The 18,162-nt window shown below is 40.2% G+C and overlaps 1 long non-coding RNA gene and 1 other non-coding gene across 2 annotated transcripts; both read left to right on the top strand.

The window, feature by feature from the left end:
* The first annotated feature begins 335 nt into the window (after positions 1-335).
* LOC124995395 lies at positions 336-3,132 on the top strand. The gene is made up of 2 exons (XR_007110699.1): positions 336-372; positions 755-3,132. It is a non-coding gene; the product is annotated as an uncharacterized LOC124995395 (long non-coding RNA).
* A 14,831-nt stretch (positions 3,133-17,963) lies between these two features.
* trnag-ucc lies at positions 17,964-18,035 on the top strand. Its single transcript has one exon. It is a non-coding gene; the product is annotated as a tRNA-Gly (tRNA).
* The last annotated feature ends 127 nt before the right edge of the window (positions 18,036-18,162 follow it).

Raw genomic sequence — 18,162 nt, 5'->3', positions numbered from 1 at the left:
TGTAGATCTGATGTGTTTAATTACCAACTCAAACTACGTCATGTTCAATCAGAACTTTTATACAAGTGTTAAATGTCCATTTGTTCAAGATAAGTGTTCTTAAAGTCAGTAAAGCATAAACGCAGTTTCATCTAAGGCTGAACACATCTAATTAAATTATTAACGAAATTTTACCGAAATCATTTATTCTTTATTCAGACTGAGAAACTGCAGTTTGTCAGAGATCAGCTGTGATTTTCTGGTCTCAACTCTGAAGTCCAACCCCTCCCATCTGAGAGAACTAGACCTGAGTAACAACAATCTGCAGGATTCAGATGTGAAGAAGCTGTGTGGTCTTGAGAAGAGTCCAGACTGTAGTCTGAACACTCTGAGGTCAGTGGAGGGTTGCAGGCAGCCCATGCTGCTATCAGTATTGCACTAAACACAGTATCACAGCAAAGATCCAGTGTACCTCCTGTACACCTTTCGAAAAACCTGCTTTAATAAGTGAAGCTGTGAGGAGAATGGAAACAAGCTTAAGGATTGGACAGAACCAGAGAGAGAGAGAAGAGTCAGCCTATCAGATCATCCAGAAGCTTGTTCATAAAATAAATCTGGATGCCAGTTGACAGCCTTACTAGATGTACAGAGACAATGGTGGTCATTGACCAAACTGTCCTATCATCAAAACTGATCTCACATCTGATCACAACTGCATCACATGGGAGGCTCTGGAAACACTCATCTGTCTCCTCTCTCCTTCTTCTCTCTACAGATGGGAATCTGAGCTGTGTGCTAATGGAGGGTTGCCAGGGAGGTTGAATGAGCAGCAGCAGCAGCAGCAGCAGCTTGTGTGCACAGAGGCCGTTAGAGCAAATAAATGCTGCAGACTAAACTGCATGTTCAGCACTGAGTGAGCAGGTCAATCAAAAACATGAGCTAATGCACAAACATGGTCTGTGATGCAGCCAGCGTTCAGTTCCACATTCATTTGTGTGCTTTGGAACATCAGAATTTAAAAGTTTCTCTAGTTGAGAGCTTTTTGGGCTTTTAAAATTATTTTACTGGCACTATTTGAGCTTCTGTTCAGTTCCAGTGAATGTGTGTATATGGATGTTTGAATAGAAGCATGTGAACGTGTGATCTAACCGTGGATTACACTGTGAAGGCTAATGATTGTCTTGTCCTATGATTGTGGTTTTCCAGGTGTCTTTGAAGGTACAGCTCTACGACACCTTGAAAAGTTAGTGTTCAGATACTACGACTACTGATTGGTCAGTCAAAAGAACCTGTTTTTGTTCAGCGCTCAGTGCCACTTTTATCCTTTTTACCCTTTAAGCTAAAATGAGCACACAAGTAATGCCAGTAACTAGGGTTGTGAACGATAAACAGATGCGACCGGATATTCGGTTCAACAAATGAGAGATACGACTGTATCAGTAGCAGCCTCCTCAATCGATAGGAATTATGAATTGGTTATAGGGTCATGGATTGGGTATCGCGAGATTTTGAATCGGCATTACACACGTGCCACGTCTCTAAAACAACAGCTGAAGCTGCCCGCGAAACGCCGTAGCTGCCTAGCTGGTATTAACATAAGTGATAAACAAGGGACGACACGGAAAATGGAGGAGGTGGAGAATGAAAGTGTCAGCCTGACCAAAGGTGATAATGCACCGAGAAAGATTTTCAACGCATCGGGGGAACGAAAATCCAAGGTGTGGACCGTTTTTGGGTTTTATAAGAAGGAAGGCAAGCTCGACAGAAGCCATACTATTTGTAAACTGCAGAGCGTACTTTTACCTCTGGAGTTCCCATCCAACGATTCAGCCAGACTTTTTTTTGGTCCGTGTCTAAAAATAAATACACTGACATGTGATTTTTTATTATTATTTTTTTTTATTATTATTATTATTATTTGGTGTGGCAGTGCCAGTCTTTTACATATTTGAAAAGAAACTATTGTACTGTCACTTTCATAGACTGGGCTTCTTTATTATATAAAATATCTACAACGAGTATTAACCATAGAATCAAATTGCATTGTTCTTACACTGTACGAAATCGATTTGTGTCGAATTGGTCTGTAATAAAAGGATATCGTTTTTTAATTGAATCGTAACCTGTGTATCTAGATGCATATCGAATTGTTTATCACAGAGAGATATGCAACCCTACCAGTAACCGAGAGAAATACTACTGTCAAGCTTTTTCAACAAGTCCAGTCAAGAAAAGTGAGTTTAATAAAGTTTTTTTTATTTCAAACACAACACAAGGTTAAAGTTTCCTCTGAAATTATACCTTTTACAACTCCCCCTCTTGCAAAATAGTTTCTGGATGTTGTAAAGTAAAAGATTATTTTTTGCTTAATAGATTATTTGTGCTGTTTTGACTTTTACCAGATCCTGAAACTTCAGTGCAGATGCTTTCAAAAACGGGGGATTGGTGTGATCATTGTATCAAATTGTAAACTATTCTTATGGATATTTTCTGTAATATACACAAAGGGTGCAGATTGGTTTCGTAGGTATTTGCCCACCTTTCGACACAGTAGCTCAGAAATGACACTGCAAAAGAATAATACAAAATATGTAAAGATTGATTGTGAAGCCACTGTCTCCACACAACTTCCACGCATACCTTATGTGTCATTTCCAGGAGATTTTTTGGTGAATTAAAACACCAAGAAAAGTTGTCTGTGCCACTCTACTAATAGTTTCATTATTTATTATAATTTGGACTTTCACGTCTTCTAAATAACATCATTTTTGTTGTGTCCATATTGAGTGACACTTTGTTTATGTCAAACCATTTAAACAAACCGTTTAATCATGTCACATGTGGATTCTTCCAAAAGCTTCTATAAATCCTCACTAGAGCTCACTAGAATTTTGACATCATACAAATATTGATGATATATAAGATAAATTGTATTAGGGCTAGTATTGATCCTTAGGGTACACAACACTTGATTTCACAGCCAGTGAAGATAAAATTCCTGATTTAGACAAACTGTTGCCTATTGTCTAAGTAGCTTCTCAGCCAGTTCAGTACAATTCCCCTGATGTCACATTTTTCCATTTTCTTGGATAAAATGTTATGGTCTATGGTATCGAAAGCTTTTTTCAAGTCAATAAAAATTCCTGTAGCAAACTCTTTTTTGTCAGTACGATTTGTTACTTGTTGTTTCCTCAATTAAATCCATTAACGCAAGGTAGGTTGTTTTTTGTTTTCTGCAGCCATATTGACATTGTCAGCAAATTATGTTTTCAAAGACAGCTTTCCAATCTAGCAACATAAACTTTCTCTGGTATCTTTGGTAGTGGTTGTGGGGGTAGAGAAACAGGCCTATAATTTATAAATTGTTGTCTGTCCCCTGATTTAAATATTGGGATTACTTTAATAGTTGTCATTTCATTTGGGAATTTTCTAGCTGGAAAAGACAAGTTACAACTCTGGGTAAATGGTTTCAGTATTCTGTGAACGCCCTTTCTTCTTTCTACTAATATCATATCCATCTTGTAAGCGTCTGTTGATGTTTTGTTAGGACAGTTCTTTACAATAGCTAGGATTTCATTTTCATCAACTGGTTTGAGAAACATAGTGTTAGGATTTCTGCTTATTGATTCATCCACTAATCCATTTACTGTTGATACCCTCTGTTACGTTCCACTTTAACGCTCACAAGAGAAACGTAACACTGACGGACAGTAAAGTCCAGTAAAGGACAGTGTATGTGTCACAAGTGAGCATTTATTTACAAATTGTTTACAAGAAAAAGGTTTTGCATAAAGTGGGGGTGAAGGAGGAGCTGTCAGGGGTTGAGTGGCCGCCAGTCTAACACTCACCTGAGGGAGAGACACACACAAACTCCCACTCTTGGCATGTAACTCTCTGTAATGTATTTTGCTAATTCAGGTCCAGCATCTACAAACAATCCATTGAAACCATCCACTACATCTTCCATGTTATTAATGATCTTATTATCAGTGAAACACTCTGGGAAGCTTACTTCATTTGGTCCATTGTTACCAATATTATTAATCACTTTCAAAATTCCTGTGTTGCTTTCAAGTAATTTGGTGTAATATTACTTTGTGCAGTTCCTCGTGATATTTATTAATTCTTGTACTTTTTATATTTAGACTCTCCTTGGTTCCATGTAAATTGTTTACATGATTAATTTTCCTTTTCGTTTTTCTTTGAAAGCACCCCAGTTTGTGTATCATTCGTTCTTTTTTATTTTCAACTGCCAAAAATCAAAAAATTAAAAAGTGACGGATTATTTTGTTTTTCGTTTTTTAATCTAACACACACACACACACACACACACACACACACACACACACACACAAAAAAAAAAAAAAAAAAAAAAACGAAAAAATGCCTGGTTTTTCATATTTCAATTAAGACTCATCAAAAATACGAAATGGAACAACGAGGCCACCGGTCTGAATTTGATTTTAATATTTAATTGGTCGGGTTTACATGACCTGTAAATGGCTTTGCGCGCGGCAGTTTGGGTAATACGTATATATATCTATGGTATAGTGGGCTACCATGGCGGCGCTGGAACCACACACTATTTCTTAAAGGACTTGTTCAACAGTGGTGAACCCCTTTCATTTCGAAAATCCCGGTCCCCATCGTCAGAAGTCCCGGGTCGGACCTCCATCTCCGAGAGCTGCGTGCCTGTTTTCCCCTCTCATACGTCATCGCGACAACGTCATCATTATACATTTAAGCACAGTACGCTGCAGATAAACAATGGGGGACATGGTGTATTTATTTACCGCTTTCAATGTGATGATGACCTGAAGAATGGACCGGTCAAACCCCCGCTCTTTCAAAAGGTTCTTGATATTAGAATAAAACACTGTGTTCTGCACAAAGCCGATATCTGCCGCCGCATCTCCTCTTCTCCACGGATGGAGTCAGGGGCTGGTCCAGAGAATTTTCTGGTGGGGGGCACAGGGGGTAACCAGATTGTGGGCCACCATGGAAGCCCCCCACCCAACTGGATGCAGTTCGCAGATCTCTTGGTCTTGCCGGTGGCTGGGTTATGTGATGGTTAAAAAGTGTGGGATATCGTTATACAAACACAGTCGCATATGCATTCCCCGATCGGTGCAATTTCCCGAACATGACTTAGGGATAATTCACAGACGCGCTTACATTAATGAACGTGTAACAACACATTTGATGTGTTTGATTGAAAAAATATCTGCCCTTAAGAGATCAGTCTTTATGGGAGTAGACAAAAACTTTGCGCAGTGGAGCACTGCATGGTAAATTTGGTTATATATTTTACATTCGCTTGTTTTTCTTTCTGTTTCTAACTTTAATAGCGTCAAAAACGCACCAATTTCATCCAGGTTGATATTATTTTGTAGAGATCAGTGAGCCAGACATTTCACGGGTCTCATCAACTCACCAACCTCAGTGGCTGTGGCGAAAACTCAAAGGAACAATGCTAAATGTCCTCCCGAGTGCTGTGAGAAAGCCGGGGCGCCTAGGGGCCGTTGTAAAATTACAATATCTGATTTTTCTGTTTGGACAAATAAAAAAATAATAAATAATAATAATAATAATAATAATAATAATAATAATAATAATAATAATAATAATAATAATAATAATAATAAAATAACAACAATACAGAAATACAGTCATTACCAGAAGGCTAAAAGTCTAGCAACATGTTATTATTTACTCATACTCAATAGCGTCACCATTTGATCAGTTATTATGCATTTTACCATTTGGCTAATAACTCATGCACCTTGAAGTTAATCGTATTTGGACAGTAGGTTCCTTGGATGAAGCTGATTCAAAACACAGATCTACTTGTCATCTGTGAGGTCAATACTGATCTTTCACAAGCACATTCTCTCAGATAATCATGTGGAAATATTGCAGAAACAATTAATGTTCATGAACATTATTTATGAATATTTCTCGGTTTTATTTTTGAAATATCTCTCTAGAATTTCAACCTACAAACACCATTCTACTTATCTGTAACGTTGGTGTGCATCTTTCACAAGCATTATCTCCCAGAAAATCACGTAAAAATATGAATTAGTACCCATTAGCACATGTTATGAATATTTTTCAGTTTTATTAAATAACTCTCTGGAATTTTAACCTATAGACACCAACATCATCTGTTTTAAAACTAGAGTTTTCAAAAGCATTATCTCCCACTAAATCATATAAAATGTATCCCAGAAAAAATTTACATTCATTGAGCCCACTTTATGAATATTTCTCGGTTTTATTTTGAAATGGCTCCCTGGAATTTCTACCTACCAACCAACCAACCATCTACCTACCATTCTATTTATCATTTGTTTGTAAGGTTGATCTTTCACAACCATTTTCTCAGAAAATCATGTAAAAAAATATCTGACAAACAATCAGTATCCATTGAGCATATTTTATGAATATTTCCGTTTCTATATGAAATACCTCTCTGGAATTTCAACTTACAAACACCATTCTACTTCTCAACTGTCTAGATTGTATTACCTTATACATAATAAAACTTTCACAAACATGTTTTCCAGAAAAAAAAAAAATCTTGACAAACTAATTAGTCAGTGAACAATATTAATATTTCAAACAGTTTTTTATTGTTAGTGTCAGTGTCAGTATTTTCCTCATCCCATTCTGCATCAGACATTGTGTCACAACATGGACGGTACCATCTTCTGCATTTTGTGCATTCAATCTGAAATATATCTTTAATATCAAATATCCAATAGTATTAGATTATGTTCCCTTAAATAATTTCATCATACTGACAATTGTATACCTAACATCAGATCTTTTTTTTTATTGTTTTTTATTTCAAAAGTGTCTATTTTAGATGCTGCTTTATACTGCTACTTTGCATCATTTAAATGTATAACTTCTTTTAATATACAGTATATATTTTTTTTCAAGTATTGTAACCCATTTTGTGGTTTTGGGTCTGTCCTTTTGGATACTCCTGGCTACTGGAGCAATGGTCTGTTTCACTGAAGACTGAAATATTGTAATTTTATAAATTATCCCACGGTTGATTTAAGAGTTGGTAAGCAATATTAAAATCAATATACAGGTCTATTAGTCATTTATTATTATTATTATTATTATTATTATTTTATTTTTTTTTAATTTTGATTTTGATTTTTTTTTTTTTTTACAGGAGTTGACACCAGACTGTATTAGACATGGACCCCATGACAACCACCTTAACCACCTTAAAATAAGCTGAAACATTTCTGGTGACTGGATGCAGTATATGTCATTAAACAGAAGACGAAGTCTACAAACCAGAGTACTGCAGAATAATTTTGGCCATGTTGATTCTTTTTGAGTCTTTTAAGCCCTTTTGTGACATGGGTATTGTGATGCTCTGGGGGGACAAGATGAAAACTTTCCACTATATTTTCAGCCATCTGTTTTGTCAATGAAATACAGAGTAGACTGTAAATGTGACCTTTTAGATGATATGGTGAAGGTTATCATGTTAAAAAAAACAAAACACATTTTTAGACTCCCCCACCCAATCAATCTTCTGATACCGGTTTTGTCTCATGTTCAAGTCCTGGCTGTAGTGATTTTTGACAAATTTAACACAAATGTAGCCTTTTTGTTATAATGTCATACTTAGAAAAATATAGAAAATGGTTTAGTTATTTTTAGTACATACAGATAATTTGATATAATTTGCTCCAAGTTTAAAAATATATATATAAATTAAATAATATGCAGTAGTGCACACTGTTGTCTGATATGAGGTATTACATGTAACGTAGTAGATGCGTCAATATTAAATTATGGCAAAACTGTGGCAACGCTGCCACCTACTGACATAGCAGGTGGGCATGGGAACTACACAGAGGAGAGAGGATCTTGCTATGATTCAGATTGTCCCGAGACCAACTATAACCCATCCCATTGCTGTGTTGTCTGCTGTGTTGCAGGAGAAATAAACCGCTTGTAATCCACCTGACTGTCGTCTGTCATGTATGAAGCCATCGTAGTGTGGAGCTGCATTCTCAAGTGACCTGTCACACACAGTAATCTACTGTCCATTAAAATTACCAGACCCTTCACCCTACTGAAACCGTGATGCAGCTTTGAGTCATTGTCCTCAGTCTGACCCATGGGATCCATGATGTACACATTTTTGTTCGACTTGTGCAGATACTAAAAGGAAAAGATACATGCCATTACAATTTTACTATTACTTCATTTAATTTGAAGCAGAGAGTATTTTTCTTATAACACTTACCAGGAATTTCCAGTGATTGTGTCCAATATTGATGGCCCCTATGACTCCGTTGTAGTTGTCAAAGTCAATCTTTTACAGTAATAGTAAATAAAAGCATTTTTTAAGGTAATGTTTCATGTTTCTTAAGTGTAATGTTTTCATTATACAAATTAATTATGCATACCTTACGCGTGAGTTATGAGTGATTACTCAGAGGAGACCATGCTCCAAAAACTATTACTCCAGCTGAGTAATGGTTTAAGAGGTTTATTCTAAAATAAGTTACTCTATAAATGATTTATGAATGCAAAGGTGATGTTTGTTATGTAAAAAATATTTACCTCACCCAACAGCCACTTGTGTGGTGCTAGTGAATTGATTTCAGTCTGACAAAGTATGTACGTGTTAGTCTTGTCAGGTGATTCAGTGACACTTCACTGTCCCTTTTGTGCCAAATTTCCTGCTGTTAATTAAGAACAAACATGCAAGTTGTTATCCACGCATACAGGAATGAAACAGACTAAGGAATTTTATTTTTCATGTATTTTTATTTAACCCATATATCAGCATTTTTTTTTGTTTATTTTCTAAAAAGAGACACACACCAGTTTAGCTGATGTTGTTGACGTGGTTATCTGGTCTCCCCCTTTTTGCTGGCCATCTTTAGCTGCAGATATGTATTATGTGTAACCCTTACATACTGTTCATATTCTGTACCTTCATAGTATGTCAATTTTGACCCGGACCAAGAAGACTAAGAGATGTGTGCACTGCTGTCTGCACCTCTCCATCAGAGTAATCTTCATGAGACGGGGAACTTTCTTCTGTGTTGTCTTCCTGCTCTGACATGTCCTCTTCTAAATCAGAATCACACTCATCTTGGAAGAGTAGATCCAGGGCCTGTTGGACATTCGGTCTTGTTGCCATGATGTCGATCACTAAAATGGCAACCCATACCTACATTTATAATGCTATGACATGAAAAATTGGAAAGAAAAGGGTGGGGCTGAAAAGGTGAGGGAAAAAAAAGCCATTTCCATTTTGAGAGTGAAGCCACTAAATGTCACAAAGTAGCTGAAATGTTAAGCAGCACAGCCAGCAGCAGTACCACTGAAGTTCAGTTTAATATTAGCAGCATCCAACATAATAGGGCCACCTGTGATGATGAGGGACAGAGAGATGAGTTGGTTTCAGATGCCTGTTTTGTATTGGTTCAGCCAGAGGGACTGCAGTGTGATGTTACCTTCATTTCTATGTGAGTATTCAAGTTGAACTGGAATACTATGCTCTTAACACAACATCTAGTCAACATCAGTGCTATTGCTATTATTTGGATGGTATCATGAGCCACAGTTAAAGTATTGTGACACCCATGCCAGGCGTTATTGTAGTTGTTGTTGTTGAGTTTCCGCACGCCGATTGCTTTGGGCTGAGCCTAGTCAAAGTCCAGGGCCGTTTTTTAGTCCCAGTCTGTCCCTGCCGTCTGACCTCTGGAAGACATGTGTTCCAATGGTTCCAATGCTAGAATTAATGGTACTCACCAACAAAGGCCAACCCCTTCCTCTAATGTTCCCATTTACACTGCGTCTTCCCACTGCAAGTGACACAATTTAGTGGGCTAGCAATTAGTGGTGTACACAAACCGAATGGAAACCAGTAACCTTCCTACGGCTCTTTGCTGACATCAATCCTACTGTGGACCATGCAACATCAGCCCAAGACTGCTGTCTCATCGTTTGTAATGTTTGTCTACACCTGCATACTCTCAGGAGACCCAAGCTATAATTGACGACCAACTGTGTCTTCTTTGTCCATAGCTGTAGCAATCTCTTCCTTGCACTGAGAAGAGGGACGAGGGGTGTGTCTGGAACATTACTGGCATGAAAGTGGTCAGAATGATCAGAGAAAGGAAAGGTGGTAACCAGGTGAATTGGCCTTTTAACAGGTGAGTTAGCGGCTCTGATGACTGAATTTAAGCAGTATTGTGAAGGAGGAATCTTTTCCTCTCCTTCAGCCCAGGATCTTTATACCGTTTGGAGAGGGTAGTTCACCTACACACAAATCACTCGACAATTTCTCACGTTTTTGGATATTTATTTTGGTACACAGAGGATAGATATTGATTCAGCGCTGAGCCTTCGGTCAGTTCATCTTAGGGGTAAAAAGAACCAAAAGCCCCACTTGAGGGACGTACAGTGATCTTATTCTACCTAGATCCCGCCCGTAAGATAATGGGGAGGAGTACTGCCTCTCATGTGTCAGTGAGTTTCTATGTGTAGCCGACTGGCTTTATCTGGTCTCCAGCGTGTGAGATATTTGGGTGTAATGTGTCCTAGTCTGTGAGCAAGCTGTAGCGAAGCGAAAGACAACGATTGATATGGTGTGATAGCGTAAGTAACATTCCACTTGATTATTCCCAAGTTGATACACAGGCTGAAGGCCTTATTAACCCCTTTAAACCCAACAAATCCCCCTGTTGGCGTGCCTTAAGGGCATGCCACCCCTAAAATATCATATAATGTAAAAACCCTGTATGAAATGGGTGTATGGATGCAATCTAAACTATATTTGTAACCTGGGTCTCCTTCCAGCGGTCACATGAACGTGCTCCCCAAACACGTTGCCATCTCTCCGGTAGGCTCAGGTTGTGTGTGCAACATCTTTGGAAAATTAACTAACATTCACTATATGTGTATAAAATGCATATATATGTATATATCAAAAGCCAAAGCCTAGAAGCAAGCCACAAAGCAAAATGCTATTCTAACATAGTAAGATCAGTTATTGTAGACCCTGAGCTCATACTACATCATCCAGGTCAGGCTCATTGTCAGAGTCCCCATCTGAATATTGGAATGGCCTCTCCTGTATCTCGGCACTTGGGTCGCGCAGAGGCACGCCCTCTGCGAGGTTCATCTGATGCGCTGGTGGCGCTCCCTTGGACTCCATATTCCCCAGCGCCTTGTCGATACACCGCACAATGAGAGCCCTAGTACATGGGATACAACAACAACCACACAGAGCAACCACCACAAATGCAATCCCCAGTGAGGTAGCTATGCTAACTACTAATTTTTTCCAATTTACCAAAGATTTTGTCAAACAGGCCAGATAAGGGGTCTGTGACCCCAGAATGTTCTTCTAATTCATTCGAGAGGGCTCTAAGGCCTCTCAAGGTTTTGGTCAGGGATCCATCAGGGGCCGTATTATTGGGGATGAATGTACGGCACACTTCTCCAAACATGCTACAGACACCTCCCTTTTCAGTCAGGATCAGAGCAAGTCTATTCTGGTGTGTGTAAGAGACCCATCTCTTGTATAGTTTGCCAATTCTTTAGATATTGTAATGTAAATAATTTATTCCCTCCACATTTTTGTTAGGGGTGATCCAGAGGAATATGGATTCCCCACCTGGCTGTGATCTGATCAGCTAATTTATACTTATCTGGAACCCATTCATAATAAAGCTCAAGCACTCTTGCCTCTGTATATATTGATCTTGGTGAGTTTCTCGTCGTGTTCGAATTTTAGGTCCCCCTGTTGGAATAATTATTTTGTGGGGGATACTTACAGCATCCTTTTCCTTAATCTGTGATCTCTCCTCTACATTCAGGAATACTAACAGCACGGCCGCCATCAGACTTACCACTGCCAAACAGGCCAGTGTAAGCCATGACCTGTAGGTCATTCTCCCTCTGTCTCTTCGCCTATGTCCCTTAGGTGCTTTCTGATTTCTCTAGGGTTTCTCTCTGGGGACGGCTGTCCTTTTCCACAGTGTGTTTTGCGCCAATATTTGCTTAGCTTAGTCTGCTATTCATTCAGCCAGACTCTCACACCATATGTAGTTGATGATACTACCTTGAACGGGCCGATCCACCTTGGCTCCTCCCACGTCCTGAGGAACACTCTTGTGTAAATCCATTCTCCTTCTTTTATCTCCTCCGGTGGAACTCCAGTGGGCTCCTTTTTTTAAGGATTTTCTGTATCCAGGGAGACAAAAACTAAACCGCTTCCTGCATCTCTTTCTCCTGACGTGAAGTCTCATTAATTTCTTCCTTCATGAACTGACATAATGCATTCTACTGGTCCTTTGTTGGCTTAAGGTGAACCTTTTGGCTTTAAATGTAGCTTGTTACCGCATGGTTTATGTGTACTGTGATGTCCTGTCCTCGTGTGATGTGAGCTGTCCCTTTTGGTGTTTTAGCTATAGCACATAAGGCTCTGGTGCAAGTAGGATGGCCTTTTTTTCACTGGTTCTAATTTAGTGCTATAATAGCATAACACTGTCCTCCCTTGAGCTCCGGGCTGCCACAGTACGGAGCTCACAAAACCATCCTTTTCTTTCACATCAAGTTCAAACATTTACCCAAATCAGGAGCAGCGAGCTCGCTAGCCTGTGCTAGCTGTTGTTTTAAGGTGATGAAGGCCTCTTCTGCTTCCTTAGTCCAGGTAAGGTTAGCTTTTAGCTGGCTGTGTCCTGTATCTGTAATAAGTTTCCTTAAAAGGTACACAGTTTCAGCGTACTCTGATATGTAATCTTTACTGTAATTTGCCATCCCCAAAAAGGCCATCATTTGTTGTACAGTAGTGGGTTTTGCATATGAAAGTATGTTGTTTTTGTGGTAGGCTGTCATACCTACCCCCTGTCCTGAAATTATTCTTCCGAGGAACGCCAATCGAGCTCTGCAGTTCTGTAATTTAGATTTGGATACTTTAAACCCTTTCTCCCCTAACCGTGTGAGCAAAGCGGCTGTCAGTTGTGCTACGTTTTCCTCAGTCTCGCCTGCGATCAGAATGTCATCAACGTATTGCAATATACAACAGATTTTGGAATTTGGAATTTGGACATTAGAACCCATAGTGAGTGGTTAAACAGGGAAGGACTATCCATGAGGCCTTGTGGTAATCTAGTATAGGTATATTGCTTCCCTTCAAAAGTGAACGCAAACAGGTGTCTACACTCTGGTGCTATAGGGATGCAGAAGAATGTATTTGATGGATCCATCACCGTAAACCATTTGAATTTTTGATCCTGCATTTATTTTTCTGAGATCGTGCACCAACCTATGATCTGCCCTCCCTGGTTTAGCCACGGGAGTGATAGGTGTGTTGTAATCGGACTTACATGGTATCAATACTCCAGCTTTAGGCAGGCCTTCAATCGTTCCCCTGATTCCATTTGCCTTCTCACTCGATAGGGGATATTGAGGTTTTGTTTATGGTCTCTGGTGTTTTCATCTGTAGTATGATAGGAGGTATTTCTCTGCAATGTCCTACATCAAAAGGTCCAGTTGCCCACACTTCGTCTGGTATTTGTTTCAAGAGTTGTATAGCCAATTCAGAGTCAGTGTTTTCTCTGACATGTGTTCTGCTTTTTTTTTTCAACTTTTTCCAACTCGCAATGAAATGTTCCATCATACTTTAGCTTGTAGCATTTACAAGAGGGACTATATTCCATTAGCGTGGTCCCTGTCACTGCCTGCCAATCATTTGCATCAATAGCTTGTGTTATCATAGGTCCTAAGTTCTTAGCTTCCCCTGTATTGGCCACCTGGGGGATATTGTTGGTACATTTGATATATGCGTACCGGCCCTTCATCTGCTAGCAGGGGTATTTGAATTTGGCCACTAAGCGGAGCTGTAGAGACAGCAGGCATTTGGGCTTTAATCTTTTTGGTTCCTTTAACTTTATCAGTGACCTTGACTTTCAGCTCCTTCAACTGTTCTTGCAGCAGCTGCATATTAAGTTTTTCAAACTCCCTGTCATGTCTCTACCAAAGTAGCAATCCACATTTCCAGGGGCATGCTGTTTCCGGCTACCAATTTCTCCATTTCTTCTCTAACTGCACCTGCTTGTCCTTTTATCACGGCTTGCTTAAACAGTCTCTGTAGTGAGTCAGTTAATGGGCTAGACCCTGTGTGACCCTCCCATAGTTTTAACAAACGGTATATATACTCTTTCCCTGCTTCTCCTGTCTTTCTGTAGGTATCATTCATTTGATTAGAGTCAGTTTTTACTGGGTACTGAGTTCTCAAAGCCAGGCATTCAAGAGGTTCTGCTGCAGCGACCTGTACGGTTCCGGCGGCTGTTTCCAAACGGGCTAATTCATGGGGTTCCAAGTGTGCAGCCAAACACGCTCTTACGTCTCCCATGGCCAGCACCTGCCCACTAAAGGTTTTTAGAAATTCTCTTATCCAGTTATTTCCTCCATCTTTGGGTTCTGGCAGTGTTGTTTTTAGCAGTGCTTGGTCTGCATACGACAGTGGGTGGTACTGTCTCTCCTTTATTTATCCCATACTGGTCCTAGTTTCTATAAGGGGGAACTAACCAGGAGCCTCATGCTTCTGTCCGGACCTCAGCTGATATTGACCTGTCCCTTTTTGTCCATATACCCGTTCTGTATCTTGGGTCAAGTCACGTGGATACAGCATGTACGTTGGTGTAGCCCCCCCTTGTTCTGTGTCGCTGTCCAATTGTAAAACAGAACAGCTTGTTTTTGGTCTGGCTCCATAATTTTTGTTTCTGTACTAGTGTGTTTAGGACGCGGTTTGTTACAACTGTGATGCGGCCCGTGTTCTAATCTTTCCAAGGCCTCTATCCGTTCTGAGGCTTGCTCTCCCAACTGTTTCAGGACCTTTGTTAGTTGTGTTGTATCATATGGTTTGGTTGTTTGTTCTTCCAGATATCTTATCATGTCCCTGTCATCCACTTTCTTAACCCCCATGCTCTATCTCCCTCACTCCCTCCTGTGTCTCCATACTCTGTCCTTGACTCCACTTCACTGGCTTTAACGGTTAATTTGGAGTCTCATCTTTTAATTCATTCAACGTACTTTTCATTTCTTTTAACTGCTCATCTCTTACCTATTCTTTATATGCTTGCTCAACAGCCTCCTCCGGCGTGGGTTTTTAATTCACATGTAAGCATGCCTTTGGTTACAATCATTTGTGGCATCAGTACAAACAAATTATTTGGGCTATATTGTTCATTAGAGTTCTTCTGTCCTGCTCTCTCCATTATAGTCCTAGTGTCCACAAACAGATGTCTATTTTTTTTTTTTTTTTTTTTTTTTGGTGCATTAGCCTGCGCTTCCCGTGGTGTGTATGGAAGGGGTATCTCACCAGTTGTCGCGGCGGTTGTCCTTGTTAGTCCATCCTTATCTTCCTGCTTTTCTCCGGTTTGGACTGCTTGTACTGTAATGTTATTGTGGCTACAAAAGCAACTGCTAAAATGCATGCTTGTAAATTTTATATGATCTTCAATCTTTACCTTTTCTTTCTTTTTCTTTCCATTTGATAACCTTCCCAACTTTTCAAATTGTGTCATCAGCTGAATTAATTGTTTTTGTTTGGTTTTTATATTTTAGAGAGTTCCCATATAGAGTGGTTGTCGGTGGGGGGGCCCCCCTAAGCCACCGAACAGACCATCTGTTGTTATGTCTCTGCACCATTTTTCAAAATCTTTGAGCTCTCTTTTCTGGGAAAGATCGTTTTATTCTGTCCCTCCTTTCCTTTATATGGGCTCCTAAAGTGTTCTCATTCATAGACTCTGGCCAGCTGAGAGGTATGGCACGCTATGTCCCGAGTTCTCAGCCCAAGTGACCGTTCACGTAAGGACCCGGTCACGACACCAGAACTTATTTAGACCCTTGAACAGCTTACTTCAACAGACAGTGGACTTATGTTATCACCGTTAGGTTTCCGTCCACCCGCTGCTTCGGCGTGTTCTGAAGATCTCACTCACAACAGTAAAAACAAAAGACACCTTTTTAATACCTACATAAACCTCCTATGCTCTTTTATCTTTCTCTATTTCTGCTATTTTAGAATGATTTTTTTTTTTTTTATTCTATTACTTCAGAGGGTGTCTTTTACACTCAGACGCAATATCAGGCCTGAATTGTCTGAATGAGAGACCTCTAAATTCTTCTCCTGTACTTCTCCTATTCCTACTCCCTTACCTCATTTCCCTTCGGGGATGAATGAAGTAATCTATCTATCTACTCAGACATCGAAGTGGTAGCTTTTATTCTTTGAATATCCAGGGGATCCACTGCCTAAATATTCAGACAAAGGGGGCCTTCTAAACCCTAACTCCTAGTCTGTTCTACTCGAGCACTCGGAGTGGCAGCTTTTTTTCTTTGAACACCCAGGGGATCCACATGCCTAAGTATTCAAACAAAGGGAGGCCTTCTAAACCCTAACTCCTAGTCTCTTCTACTCAAGACCCTCAGAGTGGTGGCTTTTATTGTCTGAATACCTAGGCGATCTACAAGCCTAGATATTCCGACAAAAGGAGACCTTTTAAACCCTAACTCGTTTAGTCTTATCTACTCAGACACTCAGAGTGGTAGCTTTAATTGTCTGAATACCTAGGCGATCTACAAGCCTAGATATTCCGACAAAGGGAGACCTTTTAAACCCTAACTTGTTTAGTCTGGCTACAGGGCGTTCGGAGTGGCAGCTTCTATTCTCTGAATACATAGGCGATCTACGAGCCTAAATATTTAGACAAAGGGGACCTTCTAAACCCTTAACTCCTAGACGGCGGTCCTTTTTGGGGGCTGATCAGACCCCTCCGGCCTCTTAACCGTGCAGTCGGCCCTTTTTCTTATTTTATCTTCTTTTCTCTTCTTTTCTCTTCTTTTCTGGCCTTTTCTCATTAACTCAGAGGGCAGCTTTTACATCCAGCCAATCAGGCAATATCCAGCCTGACTATTTGGATGAGGGGACCTTCTAAACCCTTCTCTGGTAGACTAATCCATACGTATTCTCTGTGTTTTATTCTTACAAACAGTACTACTGTTGAAACATGCTCTCACAGCCACGAGATGTCTCATAAGACATGCAGAAATTTGGTTAAGAGGTTTTCTGCTCACCTTTTACTTAGTTGCGGCCGCTGACTGTAAGAGATGCTCCTCCAGTGTAACTACATTCCTTTCCTGGTATCCCGGACGAGCCCCCAATTTGTGAAGGAGGAATCTTTTCCTCTCCTTCAGCCCAGGATCTTTATACCGTTTGGAAAGGGTTGTTCACCTACGCACAAATCACGCGACAATTTCTCACGTTTTTGGATATTTATTTTGGTACACAGAGAATAGATGTTGATTCAGCGCTGAGCCTTCGGTCAGTTCACCTTAGGGGTAAAAAGAACCAAAAGCCCCACTTGAGGGACGTACAGTGATCTTATTCTACCTAGACCCCGCCCGTAAGATAATGGGGAGGAGTACTGCCTCTCATGTGTCAGTGAGTTTCTATGTGCAGCCGATTGGCTTTATCTGGTCTCCAGCGTGTGAGATATTTGGGTGTAATGTGTCCTAGTCTGTGAGCAAGCTGTAGCGAAGCGAAAGACAACGATTGATATGGTTAGATAGCATAAGTAACATTCTACTTGATTATTCCCAAGTTGATACACAGGCTGAAGGCCTTATTAACCCCTTTAAACCCAACAGTATCATAGTCAGGTTGGAGAACTGTTGATTCAGCTATGAGTGGACAATTGCAGGCCATGAAAGCTGGACAGGGGCAAGGGCAGGGCAGAGGGCAGGGGAGAGTGAACAACTAGTGTTTGATGACCAGGCAACGTTGTCCCAAGCTTGCTCAAGGTGTGCACAGAGCTTCAGTGGCACATTTCTTTCTAAGAACAAAAGATCAGAACTTCAAGCCCATGCTCTCAACATTGCGAGGTGCGCTGATTTTGACCAAAGTTCACCTGTCTGTAGCGTTGGTTGTATAGTGGTGAGCATAGCTGCCTTCCAAGCAGTTGACCCGGATTCGATTCCCGGCCAACGCAGTGTTGTTTTGTTTAGCCTAAAGGACTGTAAAGACGAGCAATGACAAAGTGGATTAAGTTTGCAATTAGTGCTGTACACGCACAAATAGACTGAACAGCAACGAGGTGTGACGCCGCCATTAGTACT

This window comes from Mugil cephalus, chromosome 18, assembly GCF_022458985.1.
Source record: "Mugil cephalus isolate CIBA_MC_2020 chromosome 18, CIBA_Mcephalus_1.1, whole genome shotgun sequence".
Classification (NCBI taxonomy): domain Eukaryota; kingdom Metazoa; phylum Chordata; class Actinopteri; order Mugiliformes; family Mugilidae; genus Mugil; species Mugil cephalus.
The sequence above is the reverse complement of the archived record's forward strand: the minus strand, read 5'-3'. Positions and strand labels throughout refer to the sequence as shown.